Source organism: Symphalangus syndactylus, chromosome 13, assembly GCF_028878055.3.
Source record: "Symphalangus syndactylus isolate Jambi chromosome 13, NHGRI_mSymSyn1-v2.1_pri, whole genome shotgun sequence".
Taxonomy (NCBI): Eukaryota; Metazoa; Chordata; class Mammalia; order Primates; family Hylobatidae; genus Symphalangus; species Symphalangus syndactylus.
Window position 1 is genome coordinate 99,949,904 of NC_072435.2, and position 25,130 is coordinate 99,975,033.

The window sequence follows — 25,130 nt, forward strand, 5'->3', positions numbered from 1 at the left end:
TAACATCCTTTCCAGAATCACAGATTTGAGTACACTGGGCTATGAGCCCTGTGCAGACAAGAACTACATGTGTCTGACTGAGTGCTGTATCCCCAGCATCCAACCCAGAACCCAGTGCATAGTTGGTGCTCAAGAAATATTTGTTATGAATGAACGTACTTATTTGAATTCCTCTCATAGACTCCTACATTGTCCAACCTGGCCTGAGCCTTGAGAACAATACTTCTTAGCTAAAGAAGAGGAAAGTAGTCTGGGCGTGGTGGCTCATCCCAGGACTTTGGGAGGCCAAGGCGGGCAGATCACCTGAGGTCGGGAGTTCGAGACCAGCCTGACCAACATGGAGAAACCCTATCTCTACTAAAAATACAAAATTAGCCAGGCGTGGTGGTGCATGCCTGTAATCTCAGCTACTTGGGAGGCTGAGGCAAGAAAATCGCTTGAACTCGGGAGGCGGACGTTGGAGTGAGACGAGTTCATGCCATTGCATTCCAGCCTGGGCAACAAGAGCGAAACTCCATCTCAAAAAAAAAAAAAAAAGAGGAAAGTAAAAGCATAAAGAAGCAAAGTGACTTCACAAGGTCACACAGGTATGGGAATGTGCAGTGGGGTTTTTGAAAGTCACATGGGATGTGAAGCAGTTCTTTCCTGTGGAAGACTGTCCCAGGCATTGCCTGCCAATGCCCGTGAAAGCCAATGGTGTCTCTAATCATTGTGATAATCAGAGATGCTCTGGAAGATCTCCAAAACACCTCACAGGGACAGTACCCCTCTGGGAACTGCAGATCCAGCCTGTCCTTCCAAATGGATGAAGAAACTAAGACCCATGGAGGAAGACAGGCTTCCTCAAATGATGGAGCCAGCATTTGGAATAAATTCCTGAGACTGGATTAAGAATCTTTCTCTAGGGCCAGGCAGGTGGCTCATACCTATAATCCCAGCATCTTGGGAGGCTGAGCTGGGAGGATCGCTTGAGCTTAGGAGTTCAAGACCAGCCTGGGCAATAGAGCAAGACCCTGTCTCTATAAAAAATTTAAAAATTAGCCAGACATGGTGGCATATGCCTGTAGTCCCAGTCACTTGGGAGGCTGAGGTGGGAGGATCACTTGAGCCAGGGAGGTCACGATCAGGCCACTGGACTCCAGCCTAGGCGACAGAGTGAGACCTTGTCTCAAATAAAAAATAAAGAAAAAAAAGACTTTTTCTCCAATCATTGAAAGTAGGACTTGTTCAGGTCATAAAGGAAGCTGCTGGAGGGACAGGGGCTTGAGGCTTATCAGGACTCAGCACCTCAGGGTGGTACTAAGGCAACTCCCACGAGCTGATGAGGAGGGAAGTCCCTGGGATGCTCTGCCCTCTGTCCCTGTCCCTTCTCCCCTGCGGCTCAGCCCTGCCTGGGGAGGAGAGCAGCAATGGGAGTGGGAGGGTGTGGGCAGAGATAAATCTGCTCCCAGGCAAAAGCTGGCTCTGACTCCCAATAGAACTGAGAGGAGTGCGTGTATTTCAAAGCAAATAAATGTTTCAACACCTGAGAAGGGAGACGTTAATGGCTCCATTCGAATTCAGCAGAATTTATTTTCCATTAGGGTTGGGCTTTCTGAGAAGCTTGGTTCAATCAAGGTTAGACATGAAAACAGCACTGTAGCTGAGTGGACACTGAGTTCCTCTCCACCCACTGCACATTGCTTAATTAGAGCTCTTGACCTGCAGCCGCCTTTGGCTGGCCCACAGACAGATGTGCTAGTCTTTTCTGCTCTTTTTGCTTTTTTCTGTTGGATAAGATTATCTTTTCAAACTTATTTTCACAATCAGCGCTGAGATGACCAACTAGCCAAGCTGCCCCGTGTGCCTGCCACCTCTCCATCCACGGGTGCCTGCCAGCCGGTAATGAGAAGTTTGCCTTGCCCTTTAGAACCATTATTTTAAACAATGAATGGTGTTTGCAGAAGTGAGATTGCGAATAGAGATTCATAATGAATAGCTCCAGCAATAATTACTTATTTTCTATATTTATCGAAAATGACTACATACAGTATTGCTGTTTTCTCTGAAAAGAAAAATGCAGTAATTATCATCGCTATTTATCTACTTTTCTATTTTAATAACTAGCAATTGCCATTTTTTAATTACTAGGGCAAAAAAATGGTTGCCTCTTAGCTGAGATGGCTCTAGTGTCACGAAGAATGCACTTGCACACTAATATCAGTAACGTTGTGTGCAGAGAATAAATATAAGGTGTTTGGGTTTCTTGCCATTCAACCTGTTTGTTAGGCCTATGACAGAAGCAGCAACTTGGGGTTGAAATGGTTAGTCTTCAGAGCTGTAGGGGAACCATGTCTCTTAACAAAGGTGATATAGTCCAGTAGCATATGTTTATTTATGTCCAATAATGTACTGATAAATGTATAACAACCAGCTTTCCAGTGGGGGAAGGAGCTCTGACATGTAGCATTGGCCAATTACCATGGTGTAAATACTCCCATCATGGCAGATTTTAAGATACCAACCCTGCATCATGAAATACACATTTGGGACCAGAGGCATGCAATTGACTCTCTCAAGCTAGAGTCAGCCAGCTCTAGCACATCACTGGATATTAATTCTTTGGTACATTTATTTATTTATTTATTTATTTATTTATTTATTTATTTGAGACAGGGTCTGGCTCTGTTGCCCAGGCTGAAGTGCAGTGGCGTGATCTTGGCTCAGTGTAACTTCCACCTCCTGGGCTCAAGTGATCCTCCCATCTCAGCCTCCTGAGTAGCTGAGATTATAAGTGCACACCACCACACCAGGCTCATGTTTATATTTTTGTAGAGATAGGGTTTCACCATGTTGCCCAGGCTGGTCTTGAACTCCTGACCTCAAGCAATCTGCCCACCTCAGCCTCCCAAAGTGTTGGGATTACAGATGTGAGCCACAGTACCCAGTCCATACACATATTTATTGAGGGCCTCTTGTGTGTCAGGCAGTGTCCTAATTGCTGATGTGACAGCAATGAATGAAACAGGTGGCCCCTGCTCTAATGAAATTTAGATTGAGTAAGAGAGACAAGACAACCACCAAAGGAACTGGTAAATACGTAACACAATGTTGAGGAGTGGTGAGTGACAATTGGAGTGGAGTAGGAGGGCAGGCTGGGGTGGGGTGAGGGTGGGAGCTCTTTTGCATATAGTGGACACGAATGTCCTCCCTAAAGGGTGTCATGAGCATAAATTTGAATGAAGTGAAGGAGAGAGTTTGTGAGGATTCCTGGGCAAAGAGCATTCTAGGGAGAAGGAAAAACCAACATCAATTCTATGAGGTGGGAGGCAGAAGGATGCCTGGGGGTTGCTTTTAATCTCTGTTTCTGAAGGTCTCAAGATCTGGGAAGTCTGGGGTATCTTCTAAGATGACACAGATATATTTCTTTTCTCACCCTGCTCCAGTGAAGCATTCTTGCTCTAAATTTCAGCAGGGCTTGAGACCTGGGGGTGACACATGACTCTCCCTCCCTCCATTTCCTGCAGGATATAATATTCTCACATTTCTTCTCATGTCCTTGCATACCTGCAGCTCATTTGATTTCTTTGTAGACAGGGGCTCCTGATCTCCTCATTCCTCTTACAGTGAAACTTGTGCCCCTGCCTGGAATGGCAACCCGGGAGGGAAAGGGTTTGTTCACTCCTGGCTTTCCGTCCCCTAGAACAGTGCCTGCCCCACAGTCAATACTTGGTAAATATTCATTGAATTCTTTAACACAGGAGATGCAAGCATCTAATTATTTCATTAGGACTTCCAGTAAGGTCTTGCCTGAGCTAGGAGCCCACGCCCTCAATGCTGTATCCCCCTTCCTGACAGTTTTCTTTGCTGTTCTGCACTGACACCCTTGCCTGGAGGGAGACACTCATAAACACTGTGGAATGATTGACAGCCTGGATATTGTTTTATTCTACATTACGTCTGTTTTTATCCTAAATTACTTTTATTCCTTCTTCATAGTATAGATAGGACGTTCTATTGATTTTTTTAAATTGTATTTGCAGGGAGGTAAAATTATCTGTAAATTTCATTTCCACATAGTGAAGGAAGCATGGAAATCTTTTGTTCTCTAAAGGGGCTGCCATATCTGAGATGCATAAGAATGATAGGCTGGACAGAATGATTTTCATTAATGGACTGTTTCAACAGGCCCTGGGGGTCACCTTGAGCCTTCCTGAAGCCACAAGAGAACTACTTGGGTAGTTGACCACCAAGGGAAGCATTGGGGACATTGGGAAACTCAAGGAAGACTGCTGGTGACGTCAATGAGACACATCCCGGACAATGGCAGGGCTTCCTTTCTGGGCATGTCCAGTGCACACGGGCTGGAATCAGGAGAGGGGCCTTTCAGCTCCAGTGCTTTTAGAACCTGTTCAATGATTCGGAGTGGGGGTTTGAAGTGAGTTTCTCACTTCATGCCACATTTGATCTTCAGTGCACAAAGAAAGTACAAAGCCGGAGAGGTGAGCCAAGAAGCAAAGGCCCTTTACTTTGGGAGCTAAGTCTTGTTGGGTTTAAGCATGGATCAGTCTGCTCAGTGCTAATGATGAGATCGGGAAGTGTATTGATATTGCAGGTGTTTTAAGCGTGAAGATGAAACAGACATTTCTTTTTATCTATTCATCAGTGACTAGAAAAGTCTCTTGGCTTGGGAGATTTTGTTGTTTTATTCTACTTTTTTCCACACTGACTTCTCGTGTAAAGAAACTCATGTCAGCACCTAATCTTCAGAAATAAGTGACTGGCAGCTCAGTGTTGAGAAATTGTACTAAGGACGGGCACTGTGGGAATATCATTGGCCCTGTCTGGGCCATTCGGCAGTCAGTCGAGGCTGGAATAGTGAGTAACCCTCGGGGTTAGAGATAAGGAAGCTAGGCTCAGGGAAGAATGGAGTTGCCTGGGACCAACTTTCTGGTAAGAGACAGCCCCGGGCTGGGACACAAGCTTCCCGACTGCTGTTATCTTCTTCGGGGAGTTGATAGAAGGCAGGAGCTGGATTGTGTTAGTCAGTGTTCTCCAGAGAGACAGAACCAACAGGGAGTGTGTGTGTGTGTGTGTGTGTGTGTGTGTGTGTGTGTAGAGAGAGACTCTAAGAAATTGGCTTTCACAATTGTGGAGGCTTGATGAGTCCAAAATCTGATGGGATAGGCCAGCAGGCTGGAGACTCCGTGAAAAGTTGCAGTTCAAGTCCAAGGTCAGCCGGCTGGAAGAATTCCTTCTTGCTCTGAAGGTTGGTCTTTGTTTTATTCAGGCCTTCAACTGATTGGATGAGGGCCACTCACATTATAGGTGGCAATCTGCTTTACTCAAAGTCCACCAATTTTAATGTTAATCTCATAAAAAAAAATACCCACCTTCACAGACACATCCAGAATGATTGACCAAATATTTGGGCACCATAGCCCAGCCATGTTGATAAATAAAATCAATCCTCACACACACCTTAATTTTAAAATGTGTTTTAAATAATAGTAAATGCAATAGATATTCAGTATAGAAATTTTAAAATTGCAAACAAATATAAAAAAGAAAACTTTCCACTTCACCAGGGTGCATTGGGATATTGCCTTAAGAATTAATTCTAGGCATACTTAAACTATAATATTTTCATACCTCGGAATGGTATCATTTCACAGTAGTGTTTTGTAGCTTACTTTTTTCACTAGAAAGACTCTATGAATTTCTCCCCAGGTTAACAAATGTTATTCCACATCCTGATTTTTAATGCTATCACAGCATCTGTCTGATGCCAGCTGCAGTGAATGGCTTTGCTCCCTGCTCAACATCCTTCCTCCTTTTTCTGGTAACAGCATCAGATTTTCTTTTAGGGATCTCCCCTGCCCCAACTCCCAGGCCATGTGGTTCAGGTGGGGCTGAATCCTACCTCCTGACCGCTCTTTGGCCTAGGACCAAAGTCATCAATATTGAGAAAGAGGGCCGGGCACAGTGGCTTACACCTGTAATCCCAGCACTTTGGGAGGCTGAGGTGGGTGGATCACCTGAGGTCAGGAGTTTGAGACCAGCCTGACCAACGTGGTGAAACCCCATCTCTACTAAAAACACAAAAATCAGCCTGGCGTGGTGGCGCATGCCTGTAATCCCAGCTACTCAGGAGGCTGAGGCACAAGTATCACTTGAACCTGAGAGGCGGAGGTTGTGGTGAGCCGAGATCACGCCACTGCACTCCAGCCTGGGCGACAGAGCAAGATTGTCTCAAAAAAAAAAAAAAATTGAGAAAGAGAGTTCTTTTTTCCAGGTTGTTAGGCTGGTTCACTCTAGGTCTGGAACTACTGGAGGCCGTTTTTCTCAATACGTGGACTTGGTCCTAAAGATGAAGCCAGAATGGAGGAAAGCAAATTAGAGAACTGGAGAGAAACAGATTCCTGATTACATATTATAGTTTGAACACTTGGGTCCCGCCATGCCTGAAGCTGTTCTCCTATACTTTTCCATTATGGGAGATAAGTTCTCCCTTTCTTTGCTTAAGCCAGTAGAGTTGGATTCTGTCACTTTCCCTGCAAAGAGTTCAGAGTCTTATTTGAATATGGTATCACTCTACCTGACATATCTCAGTACATGACTGTATTATTTTTTGTTTTTGTTTTTTTCTTCCTGGCAATTTACCCACTACAAGCAAGATGTTACAAGGGGATTTGGAGATTATAAAAATGACTAAGAGGCCAGGCATAGTGGCTCATGCCTGTAATCCCAACAATTTGGGAGGCTGAGGCAGGAGGATTGTTTGAGCCCAGTAGTTTGAGACCAGCCTGGGCAACATAGTGAGACCCTGTCTCTACAAAAAATAGAAAAACTAGCTGGCTGTGGAGGCATGCACTTGTAGTCCCAGCTACTTAGGAGGCTGAGGTGGGAGGATTGCTTGAGCCCACAAAGTCAAGGCTACAGTGAGCTGTGATCGTGCCACCATACTCTAGCCTGTGCCACAGAGTGAGACCCTGTCTCAAATAAAACAAAACAAACAAAAAATAAAAAACTAAGTAAAGATGACTAAGACATACTCTTGGACCTCAAATAGTTTGACTCAGTAACTGGGGCCAAGTACATTTTAGTCACCTAAAAGACTATAAATTTAAACAGCTTATAAGGATCAAGACAGGCTTCCTAGAGGAATAAGCACTAGGCATTGACCTCAAAAAGAGGGAGAGATCATTTAAAATTCCTTTTCATGGCCTGTAACGCCCTATGTGGCCTTGTCCTGGCCACAGTTTTAATGTGCATATGTATTGCCTGGGATCTTACTAAAATGCAAATTCTGGGTGTGGTGGCTCACGCTTGTAATCCTAGCACTCTGGGAGGCCAAGGCGGGAGGATCACTTGAGGTCGGGAGTTCAAAACCAGCCTGGCCAACATGGTGAAACCCCGTCTCTACTAAAAATATAAAAAATTAGCAGGGTCTGGTGTCGGGTGCCTGCAATCCCAGCTACTCGGGAGGCTGAGGCAGAAGAATTGCTTGAACCTGGGAGGTGGAGGTTGCAGTGAGCCGAGATGGCACCAGTGCATTCCAGCCTGGGCGATAGAGCAAGACTCTGTCTAAAAATAATAATAATAATGAAATAAAATAAAATAAAATGCAAATTCTGATTCAGTAGTCCTCTGGTGGTGCCAAAATTCTGCATTTCTAGCAAGTTCCCAGGTGAGGTGGGTCTGTAGGCTGCACTATGAATGGGAGGATCTGGCCCTTCCTCGCTCCTCCTGCATCATCTCCCACCTTCTGCTCAGCCCCAGGGACTCCTTTCTGCTCTCGCAGCACCTGCAGCTCTGCACACCTGCTGGCCTCCATGCCTGGATTGCTCTTCCCTGAACCTTCTTACCTGGAGCTTCTCTTCCATCTCAGCTCAAATGCCAAGGCAGCAGCCAGGCCACTGGCAGCGCCCATTTCACATGGGCCTTCCCCAGCACTCATGCTTTTCAAGCCTTTTTCACATTATGGCAGAGGCAGAAACAGTACTCTGTGTGGCTTGCTGGACTGAATGGATAAGCCAGAGGTGGTAGCGGAAACTTCCAGGGGCTCCCCATTTTGCACATCTGTAATCCACCCACGGTGCATGATCAGGAAGGTCAGCTGAACCTGTTTTACCGCTTTCATAGCAATTGCTGGGATCTGTGATGATGGTGTTGATTGACTTGTTAACTGCCTGCCTTTTCCAGTAAAGAATAAAGCCCTGTAACACACAACCCCGTTCCATTGCTCTCTCGTCAGTGGTGTCTGGCATGGCAGGCACTCAACAGACACTCCTCCTGTGAATTTCTAGCAAAAGGAAGATCATGAGCAAAAGTGGGGAATGGAGTGAGTCACACAGATCAGCTGCAGCCTGAGCACAGCATGTGTAGGAGGTGATAGGCAGTGAGGAAGGCAGTGATGAAGACCCGATGCTTAATCTGGGAGGTGATGGGGAGCTATGACCAGATGTGATCAGGGCTACTGAGGCGTGTCCGTCTGGCTGGTGGAGATAGGGAGAGGGAGAAAGTAGGCCAGTCATATGGTTTGGCCGTGTCCCCACCCAAATCTCATCTTGAATAGTAGTTCCCATAATCCCACGTGTTGTGGGAGGGATTGGGTGTGAGGTAATTGAGCCATGGGGGCGGTTACCTCCGTGCTGTTCTCGTGACACTGAGTGAGTTCTCACGAGATCTGATGATTTTATAAGGGGCTTTTCCCACCTTCGCTCTGCCTTTCTGCTTGCTGTCACCGTGTGAAGGAGAACATGTTTGCTTCCCCCTTCTGCCATGATTGTAAGTTTCCTGGGGCCTTCCCAGCCCTGTGAAACTATGAGTCAATTAAACCTCTTTCCTTTATAAATTACCCAGCCTGGGGTATGTCTTTATCAGCAGCACGAGAACAGAACAGGCTAATACAGCTGGGAACAGGGCGCCAGTAGCCACCAGACAGCTCTTCAGGCTCCTGAGGTGAAAGTGGGTGTGGCCATGGAAATGGAAGGATGGAATGCATGCGAAGGGTGGGGGCACGATTTGGTGGTGGAGTGGGGAAGAGACCAGGGCTGTGGACTTAAATAGGGAGGTTTCAGACCAGAAACAGGAGGTGTAAGGGAGACGCAAGTTCTGAGGGGAAACTTGAGTGAAAACAGAAGAGTTCTTCAGCTCACTGATTCTCATTTGGAGAACTGGTCGAGTTGTATCACCTGCAGTCTCAGATTTAAGAGAAGGGTCAGCTGGCGACACTGACCCCCCCCATACGCAGAGGGGACCTGGAAGCCCCGCAGACCTCGGAGCTGCCCAGGTGAGCCCCTCCCAGCTGCGCTTCACTGAGGCATCACCTACTGGCTCTGAACTTCAGTTTCTCAGATGTAAAATGGGGTGATAAGTGGGCCTTGTAGAACGGTTGTGCAGTAGAGAGAGATTGTGCAGGTGGGTGACTCATAGCAGGATGCGGTGTGGGGTAGGTGTCCTGGATGTCATGTTGGGCTGCCCAGGCCCCTCCAGGACCAAATCACTTATTGTCCCAGTTGTTGGGCTTGTTGGTAGCTGATGGCTAATAGCTGCATCCCCACATGGCCTTGCCTCACCCCAGGACATCTCCTTCCCTGGGGTCAGCCACTTTGGATGGGCTAGGCCCTCTGCTGTGATTGCACCATCATCCCGCCTCTCCCTCTTTCCAATCCTGTATCCTTGACTCCCCTTACAGGACGGGTTTTGTGTAGTCCCCAATAAATGTCCTGCATGCAAATCTCAATCTCAGAGTCCACTTTCCTGTGAACCCAGCGGATAGTAGTATCTTGGCAGAATGATTCTAAGCCACTGGAATATCAGATATTTCTGGTTGGCCAGAATCTTAAAGACTGTACTGCAAATTTTCAGTCCAGAAGCTGAGAAGGAAAGCAATGTGTTGGAGGACTAGCCTGTGAGGCAAACGTGTTCTCAGACGTGTCCGAAATTCTTTTTTTGTATTATGGACCCCTTTTTAAGTTAATGTTTATAAATGCCTAAAATAAAAGACATAGGATTGTAAAGGAAACCCACTCTATTGCAATATAGTTATCAAACCATTATGAAATAGATTTATTACATATTAATATATGACAGCAATATAGAAATTACTATGATACAGTAATATAGTTAATGAAAGATCCATCAGTGGGACGAATCATCTAGAAGAGGTAATGAATATTAATGATATCTCAAGATATACACAGCAGTTATACTGGGATATGAAAATATCTGACTTCCGTTGATGACAAAATCACAGGTTTTGCAAATACTGAGGTCAATGAAAATAAAGAAGTAATTTTTCCCCACCCAAAATCTGGATTCCTTGAATTATATACAAGGACTGCCTGGGAGTCTGTGGACCTCAGGTTATAAAAAAACAAAAGCAAAACAATAACAACAACAAAAAACCTTAGTGTTATAAGGTCTGCAATCTACTGTAAGATACATAGTTCTGGGTGGGGTGATATACCTGTGTGTGTTTGTGCTGTGAATTAAATATATATGTCCCCCTAAAATTCCTGTGTTGAAGCTTAATCCCCAGTGTGATATCAGGAGGTGGGGCCTTTGGGAGGTGATTAGGTCATGAAAGTGGAGGCTTCATGAGTGGAATTGGTGCCCTGATGAGAAGAGGTCAGTCAGAGAGGTAGCTCGCTCTCTTTCTGGCATGTGAGGATACAACAAGAAGGTAGCCATCTGCATGCCAGAAAGCTGGTCCCTACCAGGTGTTCAGATCTGCCAGCGCCTTGATCTTGGGCTTCCCAGCTTCCAGAACTGTGAGAGATCAATGTTTGTTGTTTAAGCCACCAAGTGAATGGTAATCTGTTACAGCAGCTCAACTGACTAAGCCAGTTAGGAATCTACACACCAGGGGTGATTAATTAACATTCACTCAGAAGGGTCACACCTCAGGACACCTGCTGCCAGCTCTTCTGTTTTCCAAATCACTGACCAACACCAGGTGTCTTACTAATTAGCACAGAATAGCAGAAGTAGGTTTTTATTGGTAAAACTTGTGGCTAACAACCTACTAGATGTAAGAAATGGGCTCTTGTTCATAAAATTAGTGGTGTTCAAAATTAGGGAATTGGCTGAAATATTTTTGGGACACCGCATGCTGGGACGATTGGGGTATAAGAATCCAACACGCTTGTCCTTCTTCCACAGGGACAGTGCCTGAGTCTTAATTCCTATCTGCCCTGTGTCTAATCATGGGGCTGGAGGATCTCTGGTTGCCTAATATCAACCCTATGCTTAACAGGATCTTGCCTCTGAAATTTTGTTTTCTAATCCTCAAGAAAATGTTCCCTGTAGGGTATTATCGGGAATGGATCATAGTCCAAACTAATCCTTTTTACCGGTAATCCTTTTATATAAAATCAAGTAGCAATCATAAGACTGGGGTGAAAGAAAATAATACTCTGATGTATTCATCAAGTTATAGGAAAGGAAGTGGGGAGAGGTGAGCAGGAACCCAGCCCACACCATCCTGATAAATACTTTATTTATCCAAAATGTAAGTGAAGGACAAACTGTTTATCTATCCATGCATCTGCTCACTCATTCATTCAACACATGATTTTCAACCACCTACTGTGTGTCAGTCACTGTGCTAGGTGCTGGGGGATAGTAAAGTACAGGAGAATGAAGGTCTCTTGGATCGTAGACTGGTGGGAGAGATGGACATCAAATACATAATTCTACAAATGATTATATAATTCTAATTGTGATAAGTGTTAAGGAGGAAAATGGAGGACAGCCTGAGAATATAAAACGGGGGGAGGGATGGTATCTAACCTAGCCTGGGAGATTAGGGAAGAACTCCCTGAGGAGGTGACATTAAGCTGAGGCCTGAAGATTGAATCTAACAGGCATGGTGGCTGGGTGCGGTAGCTCACGTCTGTAATCCCAGCACTTCGGGAGGCCGAGGCGGGCAGATTACTTTGAGGTCATGAGTTTGAGATCAGCTTGGCCAATGTGGTGAAACCTCATCTCTACTAAAAATACAAAAATCAGCCTGGCGTGGTGGCACACGTCTGTAATCCCAGCTACTCAGGAGGCTGAGGCACAAGAATCGCTTGAACCTGGGAGGTGAAGTTTGCAGTAAGCCAAGATCATGCCACTGCACTCCAGCCTGGGCAACAGAGCGAGACTCCATCTCAAAAAAACAAAAAACAAAAAAAAGACACGGCGTTGAGCAGGTGAATGGTGTGCGTGTGTGTGAAGAGCATTCTGTGTAGAGCTAATGCAAATGCCTTCAGGTTGGATGGTTTGGCCAAGTTCAGAAGTAGAAAGAAGGCAGTAGGACTAGCGTGGGTCATAAAGGCAGACAGGCGGGAGAAGAGCCAGGGATTGTGCTGAGAATACAGCTATGAATTAGACACAGCCACTGTCTTTGAGGCTCATGATCAAGTGAGAGATCACTGTGCACCTGGGTGAGGCACAGCATGGTAGAGAGATCTACCACGGAGCTGGGAAGCTTCAGAGAACAAAGTGGCTGATACTGCCTGGAGGAGTGAGGGAAGTCTGCCGAGAGGAGGTGGTATTTGATCTGGGTCTGAGCAATTGCACAGGAGTTTATTAAGCCAAAAGAAAGAGAGAAAAGCGTATGTGAAGGCCAGGGTAGCAGTCAGAGTGAATGGAGCCTAGGGGATGGTACAGAAAATATCCAGAAATGAGGGGAGACAGAGGAAGGTTGCAGGAGATTGTATTCATTAGTTAATTCATCAACCCAACAAATTGGAGAATGCTAGGCACTGGGAACACAACAGTAAAAAGACAAAATTTGCTAACCACATAAAACTTATATTCTATTCAGGGGAGAGAGTCAATAAACATGATTTTTCAAAAGCGTAATATGTGCATTCTAAGTGGCAGTGAAGTTCTATTGAGATAAATAAAGTTGGAAATGGGGAGAGAAGTGCAGCCATGTATGAAGGGCTTGCAATTTGATATCTGAATGGTCAGGGAAGACTCACTGAGAAGTGGACCTTGGAGCAAAGACCTGAAGGAGTAAGGGAGAGAGGCATGCAGATATTTGGGAACAGCAAGTGCAAAGACCCCAAGGTGGGAACATGTCCAGAGTGTCCAAGACAGCAAGAAGGTCAGTGTGGTTGGCGCAGGGTACACAGAGTGAATAGTTAGAAGTGAGGTCAGTGAGGTGAGAGGGCCTGATCGTGGAGACCTTGTTGACCAGTGGCAAGACTGGGTTTCCTGTAGAGCAACTTGGGAAGCTGCAGAGAGTTTTGTTCAGAGGAGAGGTAAGATATGACTTACATTTTAAAAGAACCATTTTGGCTGCTACATTGAGAACAGATTATGAAGGGACAAGGCAAACACAGAAGGCCATCAGGGAATCTATTGCAATAATCTGGGGGAAGGATGATAGTTGGTTGAGTCAGGGTGGTATCTGTGGAGGTGGTGAGAAGGACTTGAATATATTTTGAAGACAGAACCAACAGGGCTTGCTGATAAATGTGAAGTGTGAGAGCAAGAAAAGACTCAAGGATGATGCCAAGGTTTTTTGCCTGTCCAAATAAAATGATGGGATTGCTGTTAACTAATGAGAACGATGGTGAGAGAACAGGTTTTGGGTGGGTTGGTATTCATAGCTTAGTTTTATAATTTGAATATGTCATATGAAGATGTCAAATACACAGTTGGATACACAAACTGAACATCCATATACAGGAGTTCTTCATGTATTCTTAATACTAATCCTGTCAGATACATGTGTTGCAAATTTCTCCTCTTGGTTTGTAAATGGTGTTTTCATTTTCTTTAAGGTGTTCTTTAATTAATAGAAGCTCAATTTTAATGTAATCATATTTATCAACCTTTCATTTATAGTTGATGCTTTATGTGTCTTGTTTAAGAAAAATCTTTCCTTACCTTGAAATTAAAAAGTTGTTAACCTATTTTTTTCTTAAAAGTTTTCAAGTTTTGTTTGTTTTGCTTTTTTGGGACAGAGTCCCACTCTGTTGCCCAGGCTGGAGTGCAGTGGCGTGATCTCGGCTCGCTGCAAGCTCCACCCCCTGGGTTCAAGTTATTCTCCTGACTCGGCCTCCAGAGTAACTGGGGCTACAGGTGTGTGCCACTATGCCTGGCTGATTTTTGTATTTTTAGTAGAGATGGGGTTTCATCACGTTGGCCAGGCTGGTCTCAAACTCCTGACCTAAGGTGATCTGCCTGCCTCAGCCTCCCAAAGTGCTAGGGTTACAGGTGTGAGCCACAGCACCCGGCCAAGTTTGGTTTTTTTATATTTAAATTCTTTTTTTTTTTTTTTTTTTTTTTTTTTTTGAGATGGAGTTTTGCTCTTGTTGCCCAGGTCTCGGCTCACTGCAACCTCCACCTCCCAGGTGCAAGCGATTCTCCTGCCTCAGCCTCCCGAGTAGCTAGGACTACAGGCACGCGTCACCACGCCCAGCTAATTTTTGTATTCTTAGTAGAGACAGGGTTTTACCATGTTGGCCAGGATGGTCTCCATCTCCTGACCTCGTGATCCACCCACCTCAGCCTCCCAAAGTGTGGGGATTACAGGCATGAGCCACTGCGCCTTGCCTTACATTTAAATTCTTAATACTAAAATAAATTATTTAAGTAAAAGAGAGCCTTTCATGGATCAATGATGGGAAGGTGTCATAAACCAAGGACTCTGTGCCCTTGTGGTTAAGAACAACAATGACAAAAAGGAATAGGAAGGTAACTGGACTACTCATTCCTCTTTTAGTGAAGCAGTCCTACCTCTTCATCTAGTTTGCTGAAATAAATAGTATGTTGCCTTTCTACCACAAAGCCAAGTGTTGTTCATAGTCCTCAACAGTTCAATAAATATTTATTGACTGACAAGGCAGAGGTTTGCAGGTACAAGAAGGGAAAGGTTAACAATTAGATATAACCCTTTCCAGGGACCCTGAATTTGGTCTTCCTTAAACCCTCCAGGGTAATGATTCTCTAAGTGTGGCCTTTGACTACCTGCATTAGAATCACATGAGGTATTTTATTAAAAATAAAGAGTCCTGGGCTGGGCATGGTGGCTCATGCCTGTAATCCAAGCACTTTGGGAGGCCAAGGCAGGCGGATCATGAGGTCGGGAGATCGGGACCATCCTGACTAACACGGTGAAACCCCGTCTCTACTAAAAATACGAAAAATTAGCCAGGCGTGGTGGCGGGTGCCTGTAGTCCCAGCTACTCGGGAGGCTGAGGCAGGAGAATCACATGAACCTGGGAGGCAGGGGTTGCAGTGAGCCGAGATTGCACCACTGCACTCTAGCCCAGGCAACAGTGCGAGACTCCATCTCAAAAATAAATAAATAAATAAAGATTCCTGGGCCTCACCCAGGTCCATTGAATTAGGATCTTTGGAAATGCAGCCCAGGATCTGTTTTTTTAAAAGCTTTTTTTGCTTTAAAAATCAATTTTATTCATGTATAATTTACATGCAATAAAAGGTGTCCTTTTTAAGCTTACAGTTCTGTGAGTTTTGACAAATGTATACAACCATGTAATTACTACACTAATCAAAACATAAAACTTTTGCATCACCCCGCAAGATCCCCTTGTATCCTTTTGCAGTCAGTCTCTCTTCTAACCTCCCCACCCCAGACCAAGATACACACTAATCTGCTTGCTATCACCATAGATTAGTTCACCTGTTGTAGAATTTCACATAAGTGATATCACATAGGATGCATCTTTTCGTATCTGGGTTTTTCGACATGGCCTAATGTTGTGATTTATCCATACTGTTGTGTAGATTCCAAGTTCTTTCTATCGCTCAGGAGTACTCTAGCATGTACCACAGTTGGTCTATTTATTAGACATATGGGTGTTTCCAGTTTATGACTATTATGAATAAAGCTACTATAAATGTTCATGTACAAGTCTTGGTAAGGACACATGATTTCCAGAAATCTGTGTTTAATCAGCATCTCCAAGAGACTTGTGCATGCTGGAGTGTGATACCTGCTGCCCTAAGTGACCAGCAGGGCCTGGGTTAGAGGGAGCTCAATGCTGGACAAGAAGCGTTGGGCAAAATGCCATCAGCCAAATTCTTTGTCCAAGAAGACAAAGGTCAAATAATTGAGCAGCTGGCTACATCCATCTACCTTATTGGGACACTGATTGTTTTATCCCATGGAAGGGGTTTTGCTACTTAAAAATTATTATCGTCATTATCATGAATAGACATACCCAAGGTTTGGGGATATTGAAAATGCCAAGCTATTTCTCTCATTACTTATATGTGCTTTTTCTCTCTTTTCTTCAAGATTTTAGAAGGAGCCAAAATTCTTTTTTCTCTCAGAGTAGTAGAGGGAATTATGGAAAGTAATTTTTTTCTATTTTTATTGTGTTAAAATACATGTTACATAAAGTTTACCATCTTAACCATTTTTAAATGTGCATTTCAGTGGTATTAAATACATTCATAATGTTGTAAAAATATCACCACCATCTAGCTCCATAACTATTTTCATCCCGTAAAACTGAAACTCTATACTCATTAAACAATGGAAGGTAAATTCTTATCCAGAATCTAAGGTCTTCAATTCAGCTTCTGGATCTTTCCTCAGAAAGGCCTGTTTGGAATGGAGAGGTATGGGATGCGACAGAACTGGGCTTGAATTTTTCAGTTGCCTCCAAGCTCTGTACCTAGCTCCTAGCTCTCTAGAAGTCAGTTCTCTCATCTGTAAAAAGGAGTGATTTGATTTCTACCTCTTGGCATTGTATTAAGAATTAGAAATAATACAAATAAACCTCCTGGCCTGTAATCCCAGCACTTTGAGAGGCCGAGGTGGGTGGATCATGAGGTCAGGAGTTCGAGATCAGCCAAAATGGTGAAACCCCATCTCTACTAAAAATACAAAAATTAGCTGGGCATGGTGGCACGTGCCTGTAATCCCAGCTACTCAGGAGGCTGAGGAAGGAGAATTGCTTGAACCTGGGAGGTGGAGGTTGTAGTGAGCTGAGATCACGCCATTGCACTCCAGCCTGGGTGACAGAGTGAGACTGTCTCAAAAAATAAAATAAATAAATAAATACAATAATAAAAAAACTTCCTGCAGTGTAACAGGCCTTGATAAATAATTACCATTAACTAACATTTGTAAATGTGAAAGAAAAATAGACTCTCAGGACCCTAAACTCACCATGTCAAAGGGAAAGTTAAGCCTAGGAACTGAGTCACCAACGCTGTCTTCCTTTTGCTCTCAAACAGATAGCTGTAATTTCACAACCCCTGTCATAGCCACATTTCCTGTCCTCTCGCTTTTCACATGTTTACTTTACTTTAGGTAAAATATAGATTTACTGAGCACAAGACAATGCATAATTGATTTTTTCCTCTATTCTCTTTTAGCATGTAAAATGTAGATTTATGGAGGCTAACCAGAGCCTTACAAAAATGTAGCCGTCTGCCTCACTGCCTACCCTCCCTCCCTTTTTTCCCCTCCTGCTTGTTCTCTCCCCTGTAAACACTGTAGTTCCCAAAGCTTCTTTTGGGAAAAGCATAGGTCACACGTACCTTGGTGACTTGTGTGTTTTTCCCTGGTGTGTCCTCAACCTTGGCTAAATAAACTTCTAATTGATTAAGACAGCTGCCTCAGTCACTTTTTGGTTTCTGTAAGTTATCTACAGTTTATAGGATAGAGGTTAGATTCACAGCTGTGTGACCCTGGGGAACTCACTTAACATCTCTGTGCTTCAGTTTCCTTATCAGTGCAAGGGTGATCACAACAGCACTTACCATAGGGGGTTGTGAGGATTAAATGAGTTGGTCCATGTAAACCACTCGAGATGGTGCATGTGCCTGGTAAGTGCTCAAATGTTAACTACTATTAATTTTATCTTCACCAGCCTTTAGGATATTATTATTGTCCCCTAAGGCTCAGAGAAATGATGGCCTCTAAGCCATTAGGTGAGGACTCAAGCCCGGCTTTGTCTGATTCTGATCCAATAGTTGTTACATCTCTGCTTCTGGCAACGTATTTGTTTACTCTCCCAATTGTCACCAGGGAAAATAATTTCATGGGCCATGATAGAAGCATGAATGAGATAGTTGCTTTAGATTCAAGCATTTCTAGTACCCAGAAGCCTTAGCCAAATATATCTTCTGGAAATTCTACCTTCATCACCAATTCTTCCACACCTGGGAGGCAGCAGGATTTATCAGGGGCAGCCCAAGGATTATCATCGTCTTTCTCCAATTTCTTCTCCATCCACAATTTGGTCTATCACTCAGTTCATACTCTATGTCCAAAAATATGTCCTGGAATCTGTCTTCTCCTTTGAACTCTTATCTGCCTAATTAGGCTTCAGGTTTCCAAGGCCCCCAAGTCTGCCTAGTTGGTGTCGATGAAAAAAGTCAAACTCTGTAAAATATTTGAAGAGATTTATTCTGAGCCAAATATGAGTGACCAATGGCTCATCACACAGTCCCAGGGGATCTTGAGAACATGTGTCCAAGGTGGTCGGTCTACAGCTTGGTTTTATGCATTTTACAGAGACATAAGACATCAATCAATCAATACGCATAAGATCAGTCTGGAAAAGGGGGGCAACTCTGAGGGGAGTGGGGCTTCCAGGTCATAGACAGATTCAAGAATTTTCTAGTTGGCAATTGGTTGAAAGTGTTATTATCTAAAGACCTAGAATCAATGGAAGGGAATGTCTGGGTTAAGGGATTGTGGTGACCAAGTTTCCCATTATGCAGATGAAATCAACAGAAGGGAATATTTCTTATCAGATGTAAAAAAGTCTATTCTATCTGTATTAAGGTCTCTCTTTTTATATTAATGCTAGTCAGCTGTGCCTAAATTCCAATGGGAGGAGGGTATAATGAGGCATGTCTGAACCTCACTTCCCATCATGACTTGAACTAGCTTTTCAGGTTAACTTTGGAATGCCCTTGGCCAAGAGGGTGGGGTCCATTGGCCAGTTGTGGACTTAGAATTTTATTTTTGGTTTATGTTAGTATTAGTCACACCCAGCTCTTTTGATTTTACTCTTTTTCCCTTTTCCCCCTCTTTCTGGTTCCAAAGACAGCACTTTCCTTATTTTGAAATTATTTTTACAAGTCTGTGTTTCCTACAAGGGTAAACTCCTGAAAGACATGGTCTTTTTTCTTTTAACCTGGAAATGGCTCCCAGGCACAATTAAGACAAGACTAACTCATTAATATGCCTAAAGGAAGAGTCCGGAAAGGGTATAAGGGGCATAGATATTCACAGAAAGCAGAGACAGAGAAAACACACAAAAAAATGTTGGCCCTCTCAGATGAGGAGAGGTTCTTTCTGACTACCTCAAGCTACCTTATTACTTTTTTAATTCGTAGAGATGAGGTTTCACTACATTGTCCAGGCTGGTTGAACTTCTGGGCTCAAGCGATCCTCCCACCTCAGCCCTCCAAGTAGCTGGGATTGCAGTAAGTGTGCACCACAAACACATGGCTAATTGTTTAATTTTTTTTTTGTAGAGGTGAGGGTCTCACTATGTTGCCCAGGCTGGTCTTGAACTCCTGGGGTCAAATGATCCTCCCACCTCAGCTTCCCGAAGTGCTGGGATTTACAGGCGTGAGTCGCTGCACCTGGCCTTAGAATAGGAATGTTTCTCAAGAACCACAGATCCCTGCCACTTCAATCATTTGATGACTGAGTGAACTTCTCTCAAGTTTAGAGCCTCCTTTGAAGGCCTGCCTGGGAGAAACGAATGGGTCTCCTTTGCAGAAAGGAGCTATGATTCCTTTGGTGAATAGGAAAACCAATCAGCATTTCTGTTTGTACACTGACTTAGGGAAATGCAACTGAGTCCCTACAAGTTGGTTCTGCCTACCTTCTGTTGACATACACGTCTGTGAGCCTTCAAGGACTTCAGTAACCTCACTGAGAGAGCTGACCCCATGTCACTATCATGACAGCGAGCAGATCTTCCCCCGCCCCCCCCCCAAAAAAAAAAACCCTGCCTGGATCTGATTTTTCTACTCAAGAAGTGCTGTGGGGCCTTATCCATTTCTCCAGAAAGCACTACAAACAATAGTAGCAGTTACCTTTTTTTGAAAATTTACTCTGTGCCAGGCACACAGTTTTGTTCCTGCCCAGAATACCCTATCAATCTATTTCAACCCTACCATCCTTTAAAGCCAACCATTTGTTTACTTATTCAACATTTACCCAGCACTTTCTAGATGCCAATATATGTGGCAATATTGAGTTGAGTGAGACACAGCTACAGTCCTCAGGAACTCACCGTGTAATGAGGCAGAAACAGAAACTCTCTAATGAAATAGTGCATAATGATAGAGAGACGAACAGGATCCTGTGGGATACAGAGGAGGGTCATATAACCCAGCTTTGCAAGGGAGGCTGATTCGAAAGGCTTCGTGGAGGAGGTGACACATGAGCTGAATAGGAGAGAGACAGTGGAGAAGGTGGAGAAAGGCATTCTTGATCAAGTTAGCAAGTGGAAAACCATGGTGTGTGCAGGGTAAAAAGAGCAGCGGTTGCACATGTTTATGGAGGACAAGTAAAATGCCAGAGTCTACATCCCAGAGGGAGAGAAGAGATTCAACTGTTCCCCCAGTCTTACTTTCCATGCACCTTGTGTGGTGTGAGCATCCTGCCTCTGCACTTAAAGTGCCTAAAAGATACATCATTATATGAAATATCTTCCAAGTACAAGCCTGCTGTTTCATCTTTGGGGTCAACCAAAGAAACAGAAATCTGCCCCAATATTGGAGGGAAAACTAATCATGCTAGCCCTTTGTAGAGATGCAGGAGGAAGACTGTGTACCTGATGAGCATTTAAAGGATTTTCTCAGGTAATTTAGATGTTGCACATCTTTGCTTAGACTTCAGAGCCAACCTGCTCCCACTCCCATGCAGTTCAAGGGCTTGTCAATGTGTTCACCTGCATTTTGAAATTTTTCCCAATGAGACTGTTAATTGTATTGAGTGAGGATGGGTCATATCCCTGAGACAATGCTCTTGCATTTTTTCTGTAGAAGAAATCCTCTAGAATGCACAGTAGGCTGACTGGTTTTGATGAGATACCAGTGAGGGTGGCTTTAATTTAAGCAACAGTATACAGTAACATGTTCCACCAGAACTAGCAATATTGCCAGGTTACAGGTTTTCAGGGCTCAGGACACCACTAGTGGCCCACTTGCAGGGTCAGAACACACACTGGAAGTTCCCAGTTGCTTCTTCATTTACCCAAATTCAGTAGAAGAAACTATCAATGACAAAGCAGTGACATATGGTGGTGAAGACACTCCCTGCACCAGACTAAAAGCTTCAGTACCACGGCCAGGTGGGGAATTAAAATAAGGAAAAACCCTTGTAAACTTGATGTTAGAGTCAGAGAAGGGATGATCCAACACTTACAATATGAGCTGAGGGCCAAGGATATTTATTATTTCTTTTACTGTTAGTTCAGTTGTGAATTTCCTCTGCTCAACTCCAGACACTCAACTCCAATTTTCTGATATTAACCATTGTAAAAATATTGCCACCATCTTTGTTTTCTGGGCTTATAAGTAGACTAAGTTCTTATGCTTGGTTAGGTGGAATCTTTTCAGTGACCCGAAAATGAAGGCATATGCAAATATCTTTAAAATAGTCTTTTTGAAGCTGCACAGAAAGGAAGATTCGAGAGATCATTCTGCGGTAGTATTGATTCCCCCCTCCCTCCCAACCAAGCCAAATCTTCAGCAGGGAGCTGGAATTGGGTTTCCAGAATAAGAAGATTATATCCCAACAGTTCTGGAACTACATGGGGTGACATTTCTCATTCAGATGCCACCCAAGGTTTGATGACATCTGTAACAAGTCTGCCGAGAGGAGAGCACAGAAGTCCCTTCAGAGGAAAAAGGGAGTAAGAATGCAGCATCATGATCCTGATTTATCACGTTCGCATTTACCTGCCAGTCTCCTTGGATACGCCTCTCTGTTGCAGGGTAGGGGTTTTGGTTAGAAATTCTGCTCACATGCTGGGGTTGGTAGCTGCATAATTGAACGGCACAGAACCACCCAGGGAAGCTGGAGAATGTTGATTGCTCCCAGATGGATGCCTGGGGGGCACCTGGAGGACCGCAGGGTCTTAAAGGGGACTCAAAGCAAGCTACTGTTCTTTCTCACTTCTCACTGGAGCACAAGGTGTTTTGCTGCCTGCAGAAGGCAGAGATTTGTCAGAACTCCCTTCTGACCTTTATTATTGATGAAGCGATAGCAGATGGGTGGCCTACGTCTGACCCAACAGCTTACTAATCCATATGTGCCCACTCTGCTTACTAATCCATACATGCCTGTCTTCACTCTGCATTAGGCCAATTCACCCACCCAGGCCTGGGTGAATGCAGGTCTAGACCATTGTTTTGGATTATAGTATCCCCCCAAATTCGCATCAACCTGGGCCTCAGAATGTGACTTTATTTGGAAATAGGGTCTTTGTAGATGTGATTAGTTAAGATGGGGCCATTATGGATCAGGGTGAGCCTCAGATTCAATGATTAGTGTCTTTAAGAGATCACAGAGAGACATTCATGGAGAAGAAGCCATGCCAAGATGAGACAAGATTGGAAGGTTGCAGCTATGAGCCAAGGAAGGCCAAAGCTTGCCGGGAGCCCCCAGAAGCCAGGGGAGAGGCATGGAACAGATTCTCCCAGAATCTTCCAGAAGGAATCAACTCTGCTGACAACCTTGATTTCGGACTTACAGCCTCCAGGACTGTGAGAGAATGCATTTCTTTGTTTTAGGCCATCCAGTTTGTGGTAACTTGTTTTGGCAATCCTAGGACACTAATGCAACAGTCAAGGACAATGATGATGCTGGGGGCTACAGACTGAAAAATAAAGGGAAGGACAGAGCCAGGGATGCCCTGGTCCACTCTAAACTCACCAGGAAGATAAATTACTCTTGAAGGGGATTGGGGTGGGAATTTCATGGAGCTCATTGAGGGGGAGACTTGAAGCAGGCCTTCCCCCAATATTATCACTAATAAAAATCACACTGGAAGAGGAAAGCTTTCATGAAAGCTTTAATTCTAACTAAGCTAGAGTCCCTATGGGATGAACATTCACTCATACCTCTCTTCTCACTTGTTGGAAAATAGGTAAATGAGCTTATCTCAAGTCCTTAATTAGAACATAACCACATGCAAGGGAGATCTCTTATCAGCATAGATGTTTTTACCCACAGTTTAATGTTTGTACTGTTAGTTTTGAGAAGATGACCACAACTATTCAAAAGGACATGCCAGACACCTTAGTTAGTCACATGCAAATTGGCTAAAATTACTAAGGCAGGAAAGACCACTAATAAATGTTATATCTTCAACCACAAGTCTAGGTATGGCCTAGTGAGTAGGAATACTCAATTAAGCAGAGCACATATTTGCCTTGAAAATTGTAGTTAATCAAATTCCACTTCTGTCCAAGCCAAACTGAGGGTAGAACCAATTCCAGATGACATAGAGCAGAGAGACAGAGCCTGGTGGCATTGCCCGAGGCCTGGGTGAAGCTGTGCCTGAACCCATCTCTGCCTACTACCTTTTTAAAGAACTAGACATCTGTGCAGAAGGCTGAGTTCATCATCATCCTAGATCATGGCACTGTATGCAAAATCTCTTCATCTCTGATTAACTCTTACCCCTCTCCCCTTTCCCCATTTCTTCCTATGGGCAATCACTCTAATATGGTTAATATGGAACTTTGTCTGCAGTGGTTATAAGCATTTCTAATTTATTCAAATAATTTTATCACATCTTCTTTCTTTTACTTTTGTCACTGAGCACCATGTCTCTGAGGTCTTTCCATGATGCTACTGTGGTTAACAGCTTTCCAGCTGCTTCTCATTACTGCATACTTCTCCATGGTGTGTATTCACTGTGTTTTTCCATATCCATACCCCGCAACCACCACCACAAAATCCCGTGACAGCAATCAATATGCTGTATGTGTCTCCTATGGAGCTATGTAACAATTTCCTTGGGTCATAACATTAGCAGTGGGATTGCTGGGTCCGAGGAGGCACTTGATTTGACTAAGTAATGGCTAATTTCTCTGGGTAATGGATGTCAGTCTACATTTCCAATGGCGAGGGTTCTTGTATCTGTATTTGCCACCCAAGGGTTCTTGTATCTCTATTTGCCACTAGCACTTAGCATTATTCAGGTTTCTAATTTTTGCTGGTCAAATTTTAACAAAGTAATATGTCATGTTTTTATTTATTTCATTTTTTTGAGACAGGGTCACACTCCGGACTACAGTAGTATGAATATGGCTCACTGTAGCCTTGACCCCCAGGGCTCAAGTGATTCTCCCACCACAGCCTCCCCAGTAGCTGGGACCACACCTGTGCACCACCACATTCAGCTCAGTTTTAAAATTTTGGTAGAGATGGGGGTCTCAACATGTTGCCCAGGCAGGTCTCCAGGCTCCTGGACTCAGGCAGTCCTCCTGCCTAGGCCTCCCAAAGTACTGGGATTAGAGGTGTGGGCCACTGCACCTAGTCTCATATTTTTTTAATTGGCATTTCATTAATTACCAATAACTTGCAACATCTCTCCATATACCTGAAAGTATTTGGGGTTACCCCTTCTATAAACTGCCTGTTCATATTCCTCACCCATTTTTCTACTGGGGCTGCTTTCTTGTTGGTTCACAAGTGTTCCATATGTAGTATGGTATTGAACTCCTTGTTGGTTTTAGAAATTGAAGATATTTCTCCTTTTCTTTCATCTACCCATTAGCTTTGTCCACAGTGTCCTTTGTGGATCAGAGATCCTTAATTTTAATGGCATTCTGGCCTGCAGAATTCTATTTTTTTTCTTTTGGTCTGCAGAATTCTAAAGATGCCATCTCAATATTCTGTTTCTCTGATTATCTAACCAAACACTAACCTAGGTACTGCACAGAAGAAACTTTGCTGATGTATATAAGGTTATGGACTTTAAAACAGGGAGATTATCCTGGACAATTTGGGTAAACCCAATCTCATCACTTGAGTCCTTAAAAGCAGTGAAATGTCTCCAGCTGGCATCTGAGAGATGTAGGAGGACAGATTGAGAAGGAGCAAACAGAGGTGTGAATCATGAGAAGGGCTTGCCTGAATGTTGCTGGCTTGAAAGACTGAGGAAGGAGGCCGCAAACCAAGC